Source organism: Patagioenas fasciata, chromosome 3, assembly GCF_037038585.1.
Source record: "Patagioenas fasciata isolate bPatFas1 chromosome 3, bPatFas1.hap1, whole genome shotgun sequence".
Classification (NCBI taxonomy): Eukaryota; Metazoa; Chordata; class Aves; order Columbiformes; family Columbidae; genus Patagioenas; species Patagioenas fasciata.
The window spans coordinates 106,245,731-106,252,583 of NC_092522.1; the positions used below are offsets into that span (position 1 = coordinate 106,245,731).

General features: G+C 41.3%; 1 protein-coding gene across 2 annotated transcripts in view; it reads right to left on the reverse strand.

Moving 5' to 3' along the window:
* The window catches only part of MYT1L (myelin transcription factor 1 like), a 312,069-nt gene extending 311,730 nt beyond the window's left edge, over positions 1–339 (reverse strand). Inside the window, exon 1 of one of the 2 annotated variants that reach the window (XM_071807030.1) lies at positions 155–339. The gene's annotated coding sequence lies outside the window, so the exon portion shown is untranslated. The other variant, XM_071807031.1, reaches the window with a different exon arrangement.
* Positions 340–6,853: the final 6,514 nt, after the last annotated feature.

The window sequence follows — 6,853 nt, forward strand, 5'->3', positions numbered from 1 at the left end:
AGAAACACCCTGGCTTACTACAACTTTGAAAGGATGAGGAGTAAGAAGCATACCACAGAGACCCAGAAAAGGCTGCTTTTTTCTTCATTGAACACTGAAAAGATACCCCATGATCCAGGGAATTAAAAAAATATATATATTAAAATAGACCCACCAACACCGAGTAAAAAAATCAGGGGGGCTTCAAGAAGATTGCAGGGAAAAAGCTCTCACTCTCTTTAGTGTGCAGAAGCTTAGGGGGAAAAAATGTCGCCCTGGCAGGAATGACAAATGCAGTAGGATAGGCTAGCAGGCCTGAGGGATCTGTTTTACTTCCACATACATCCTCTAATGCACGCACTCCCACTCATCCTCTCGAGATGCCTTTTTTTTTTCCTCCACTTTTTTTTTTTTTTCACCAGCTCCAAATCCCCGGCATATGACCTTCTGTTAAATAGATAAAAAAAAATTTGCTTATCAGTCATGCAAATGAGGCTGAATTCATTTTCCACAACAGATGGCCTCATAGATAATGATGATGGAAGAGAGAAAATTGAATGTCTCTCACAAGGTGGTCATGGCAACCGAGAGCAGAATAATATCAATAATAAGCTCACTGCATAATAAGGTTGTCAATCCCACAAATCAAAGTCTCCAGCTAAATCAGGTATCCCACCCCCAGCTAGTTATCAGGTAAATAGAGAAATAGAGAGCGTCCTTTTTCTTTTAAACGAGGAGCTGTGAAAAGAAATGGTAGCTGCAGCGATTCCAGGGTACAAGGGGAAGGAAGGAGCAGGAAAGATTTTGCTCTGCTAATTGTGTTTTATTTAATGAATCGGGGAAGGGGGGGGAGGGCGGGTTTTTCCTTTTTTTTTTTTCTTTTCCCTTTTTTCCCCCCTCTTCTTTTTCCACGGAGTTTTTGTTTCTTTGTTTGTTTGTTGTTGTTTTGTGATTTTTTTTTTTTTGGGGGGGGAAGGAGATGCTGGTTTGTTTTTTAATAGCGAGGCTGGTATTTGGAAGTCGATCTGCTGCCGAAGCCTTGTCTCTCCTCCCTGTGTCTGATGTGGAGTGCTGCATTGATGCAATAGCAGCTCGCCTCAGGCTTCCACCTTGGCTCCCAGGGGGCCATCCCGCAAAATGAATCAGCAGCCATCCTGAGCAGACTGATTAAAATGAAAATGGCAAGGCACATGTCTGGGCGGAACTAGAGCTGAGCTGCGCTGCCTGTCTGGCAAGCATGCTCAATATAGCTTTTGCTAATAATGGCTTACCGCCTTTCAGTTTTTTAAAGGTATTACCGTCGCCCCTTCCCCCACCCCTGAGCAGATAACGGTGCTGGGGGGTTCCCCCCCCTTTCACTGTATACGGCTCACAGCTAGAGTTTGCCAGACTGACATGCAGTGATCGTGAAAAGACACACTTGCTTTGCAGGGATTTTCTTCGCAGATATGTTGAAATACGAAGACAACATATTAACATTAAGCTATAAATTATGCCCTGATATTAGCTGGGAGAGAGACCTCAGAGGAAGAGGAAAGCTCAGTCACCACAATAAATATCGTATTTTTTCTCCGGTTTTACACCTCGGCTTGCAATGGCACCTTGTGCATTATGCATCACGAGAAAATGACTGCCAGTAAACGCAGAGCGCCTCCGTGGAGCTCTCTGTGCCCGGTGCTCGGCCGACTCCGAGCTCTATTTCCAACCACCCTCTTCCCCAAGCAGACAACTGGGTGCATAAGAGCCATTTAAAGCGTGCATCTCCTGTAGTCCTTTGATGAAACAGACACATTTTCCGGACAGCTTCGGTGTGCAAAAGCAGCACCGAGAACACATGCACAGGATCTGAAACCTGGGCGGATTGTTGTTTTGTGAGGTGTGGGGATTGCTCTGCTTGGGGACCTCTTGTTGGTGGGCTTTTTTTTAAGCAAACAGCACAGTGGTGTATCTCTGGAAACCGACATGTATGTGCTGTACATATGCACATACATCTCGACGTGCCTTCGGTTAATTCCTGTTTTTAAGCCGCTGGGATTATTTTTTTTTTCTCCTGCCTTTTTCTCCCCCCCGCCCTGCACTCCAGCCCTGCTACTGCAGTGTGAACCAGAAATCAATAGGGCTGCTCTAATGGAGGTTACAGCTGCAGTTGGCTGTGCAGACACACACACACACACACACACACACACACACACACACACACACACAGAGACACAGAGACACTGACGTCTGTGCAGCTTTCTCAGCCGATTGGGCGCCTCATCGGATGTTCTGTGGAGCAAAGAATAGGAATCACTTACAGTCTGCTAGGAAAAAAAAAGGTACCTTGCATTTCGCTGTCTCCAAGAGAGCCCGGCTGGGCCGGCCGTACCCGCTGACTGCGGTGCGGGAGCCAGAGCACCGCCCGGGGCTGCGCGGTCCCCGCAGGGTGCCTGGCGACACCCCGAGGTCACCACAGAACCTGCCGGCGCACAGGACCCCGCAATTCATATGGGATGTTTTTACAAGGTTACCAATTCGTACCATGAAAGACAAGAAAGTAGGAAAATAGGCACGAAAAATCAAAGTGGTTTAATTGATAGATTAATGGGGTTCTTGTGCCCTTTGATATGTTTGCAAGTATCTCTGAGCTCTGAAGAGTATTTTGATGAAAGCTTTATATTCAAAAGCTTTCGTAGAAATTATGCACTGAACATTTAATATTTCAATGTAAGTTGCTCGCTTCCTCTTTCTTCAATAGAAAAATATTTAATTTGTGGAAGATTATCTTCAAGTTTAATTTCCTATAGTCTTTAAGTATACATATACATATGTAAATGTGTAAAGCTACACCTTGTTACTAAAACATATTTGGATTTTTCCACTTTTAAACAATAAAATCTAGGCTCTGTCGGTTACCTGATGTTGTGGCTGTTTATTTCTGAAACAAGAAATAACGGTGTTGGTGAACCTATAAAAAAATTCTAATTCTCTGCTCCCGGGAGAAGGTATTCCCGGGATCCGCAGCCCTGCAGAACACCTCCCCCACCACTCCGTCAATGTATTTCTACTCCGGTGTATTGACAGCAACTGCCCTAGCCTCAGTCTGGCTCCAGTGAAGCATTGCTGTTCCTTCCACTCAGCCCTGTGGACCTTTGCAGGACTCAGGATGCCAACCCAGGACCCGCTGTGGAGAAATGAAGTCTGGGAAAAATGAATGAATCATAAAGCCATCTTGCATGGCACAGTCAGATCCCAGCCTGTGCTCTACAGTTCGTTCTTATGCAAGCTTTAAAAAAACATGGTTAAAACCCTAAAAATGATGGCATGTGGCAGGCTACTAAGTAATGGGTTGTAGGAAACCTTAGAACAAAAGGGCCAGGAAACACAGAAGTTCATGTCTCCTCAACATTAGCTATTGCACGATCACAGTACCCCTCCCCAAATATTTATCTAATCTCTGCTTTAATTATTTATACTAGTTGCTTTTTTCTGCTGTCCTTGGCAGTTTGGAGCACAAATTAACTGCTCTCTGTTTCTCTGTGTGGAGACATTCTGCCCAGGGTTTTTTTCCCTTCCTCCTGCACAGTCTTTATTAAGTTTTAACCCCTTTTCTACTGGACAGAAAGCTCAGGCTGTGCGAATACTGTAATTGCTGTCCATTTAAAATGTCTGTGCTTTCATGAGCTACTAAGTATATTCCCCAGCCTAGCAGCAGACTATTTACCAGACTGGTAAACATAGCATCATAGGCAAAAGTTAAAGCATACAGTGCAGCTATTGTCCTGGAATATGAAATTAGAGTCTGAACTCTAACCTATGTGCTAAAATGTGTTTCTTTCTTTTTTTTTTTTTTTTTTTTTTAGGAAGCAAGCAGATTTCCATATAATGAAGCTATTAGGGTGTTACTGCTTGGCTCATGTTGTACTTATCAAAATCAGTGAAAATGAACAATGACAATTGCCCAAGTATAGAAAACACTTATAGTGCCACTAATCCTCACATTCCTTCATCTTCCCTTTTTTTTTTTTTTTCATGACACTGGCATTTAGCATTCCCAGAAACATCGGGCCTGAGCATTATGGTGGTCACTAATCCTGACTGTTTCCTGAGTATGTGTGCATCAGGCGACTACTTTTTTGATCTGAAGTTGAGCAACCCTCTGGTAATTAATGGCTGGCTCCTATGAAATCTGTAGTTGGGAAGGAGGCTGAGCACCAAGGACTGGTTGGCTAAGTAAGTTCTTTGCAAGGATTAACCTGAAAAGCTGGTGCTAAGTGTTTAGCAGATACTGGCCATTCCAGCAGCTCAGTCCCCCCCTCCACATCCATGAGAGTATCTGAAAAATAGTCCTTCCTAGTCCATAAAAGTCTTGCCAAATAATCTCTGATATTTTCCCGTGACTTTTGTTAAAGCAGCAGGTTGGCATTGATTATACCATATTCAGTAAGGGGGTATAAAGATCATTTTGATGAGACTCAGAAGAACATCTCGCAAATACTGCTCCAGCACAGGGACATGGTAGAAAGTATACCTTAATAAGCGTAAGTGGGCTTCACGCAGACAACTCAGCCAAAACATAACTCTAAGGCTCAGAGGAAAATAAAATATTTAATTTCAAGCAAACCTTGTCTCAGTCATAAGGTTATACATAAAATATTGCTCACACTGTAGCCAAACTAGTAATTTATGGACAAGTGGGGCATAAACGTTCTTCAGTATCTGTAAAGTGGTGGTGCAATACCTTGTTCTTACAGTTTTGAAGTTTTTATACTGGAACTCCCTAGAGTCTGGGTTCTATGAACCACTGAGCAAAAATACATGTATATCAGTCCATCCATATGTGCAGAAATTCCCTAAAATGTTAAATATCTGCTTGCTGTTATCCCTCAACCATCTCTGTTTCTCAAATGCACTGTCCCAAATGTCAACGACCATTAGGAATGAGGAAAGAAATCTCAGGGATCAAACACTCAGTCCCAGACAAAATGCTGGTAGCTCCGTATAAACACTGAGCCTGAGTATTCTCCATTTGGAGCCATAGATGGGAGGGAAATATTTTGCTGGATAGGGTGCTATGAACACTTGGCATTATTTTGGAGAGAAAGTACCTAAAGTGACCGGTATCTCAAGTATGACAACTTCAGCACATTCACACTGCAGCTTTCATGTGAATATGTAAGCAGTACTTCTGACATTTAGCAAAAGACTAAATAGTATTTTCGTCAATGTTGTTGGCCTCAGATGCTCAAAATTGCTGATTACGTCCTAAAGTGTTGCCATGCAGGCACACAGAGTTGCAAGCAAATTTTGCCCATGCTTCAAACTGCCAGAATGCAAACTGTGTCTGGTCTGGAAGTCAGTCAGACACAGTGAAGTTAATACAAGGCCTGCCAGCTAGAATTATTGGTTGAACTAGGTGATGACTATGTGGACTCAGGACAGACGTAAGTTGTAGTCCCATTATAGGGGAACTGCAAAATACTAATAAATTTGAGTCAGCTGAAGGGGAAAAAACAAAGAAACAAACAAACCCTACACCAAACAAACAAACAGACCCCCAAAACAACAACAACAACAACAAAACTTGTTATGGAAATAGGATAAAAATTGCAGGAAAGAGTTCTGAGTAGTAACATGTGAATTCACTTTTTCCCATTGACTTCAGCAGGAAGGAAGAGCAGGTCCATGGAGATACAAACAAACTGGAGAATTCAGTAAAACAAACAAACAAACCAGTAAAAAAATTAAGGAAATGGAGGAAACAGCGTATGGGAAAATATTAAAAACTGAACTCATAGAATGCAAATAAAAATTGAAAGAACAGCTACCTCAAGCATAATGGAAGTCCAAAACTGCAAAAAGGGAAAGTAAAAGGTACCCAAAAGGGATACCTCATACCCATATATGAGAAGTCAAGGTAAGTTAAAATTGTCATAGTTGAATTGCAAGGGGGTAAGAATGGCAAGGAGACATTGAATATTGTGGTAGTGTTCTTAGGAGAACAGTGCAAAGAAGTAGAAGTCATTTACAACTGGACCAAACAAAGGACTCAAAATTATACTATAGGGAACAATCCCAAAATGTCAGGGGAGGGGTTTAAACAATGTAACATGTCTTTTCAGCTTTTAGTTTTCATGATTCCTAGTTATTATTAGTTACTACCCCTATTTAAGTGATAGTCCTCATTGTAAACACTTTCGAGTAAGTAAGAACCCATAAAGGGAGTCAGAAATCTCAAATGGAGAAAAAAATGAGATTAACAAATCCCCTTACTAAATGTTCAGAATTTTTCCAGCTTAAAAGTGAAAATAAAAAAGAAAATAAGTATACCTAAACTCAACAGAAAGTAATTTTTTTTCTTTATTTTACAAGATTAATAAGCTGAAGGCTTTTGCAGTTCTTGAAAAACTACAGTCCTGGGTGTGTATTAAATACAGAGGAGAGCATTTCATGCACATGTACAAAACAGACATGAGGTTTTAATTTGAAAAACCTGTTACATGCTTGTCAGACTTGCATGCTTTGTTTTTTCCCAGTGGTGGTGACTTGAGTGCAGAAACAAGCTTAAATTCTTTGCTGAATCAGGACCTAAGCTCCTATTGCTACTAATACTTGAGAGAAGGAGTAATTCTATGCTGATGAAAAGTCCTGCTACCTATTCATATATATATATATATAAAAATTATTTGCATTATTGCAGAATTTCAAAGCTTCATGAGAGACTTGACAGGCACTGTAAAATTACCAGAAAGAAATATGATATGAAGTTCTGAACATCTTAAAGAAGATGATCAATTAAATAAAGGATAGCTAAAGAAGCTTGTGATAGAATTCATAGATTCAACAGCGAGCTTAGAATTTATTTCATTGCTTCTACTATACTTTCCACAGTTGT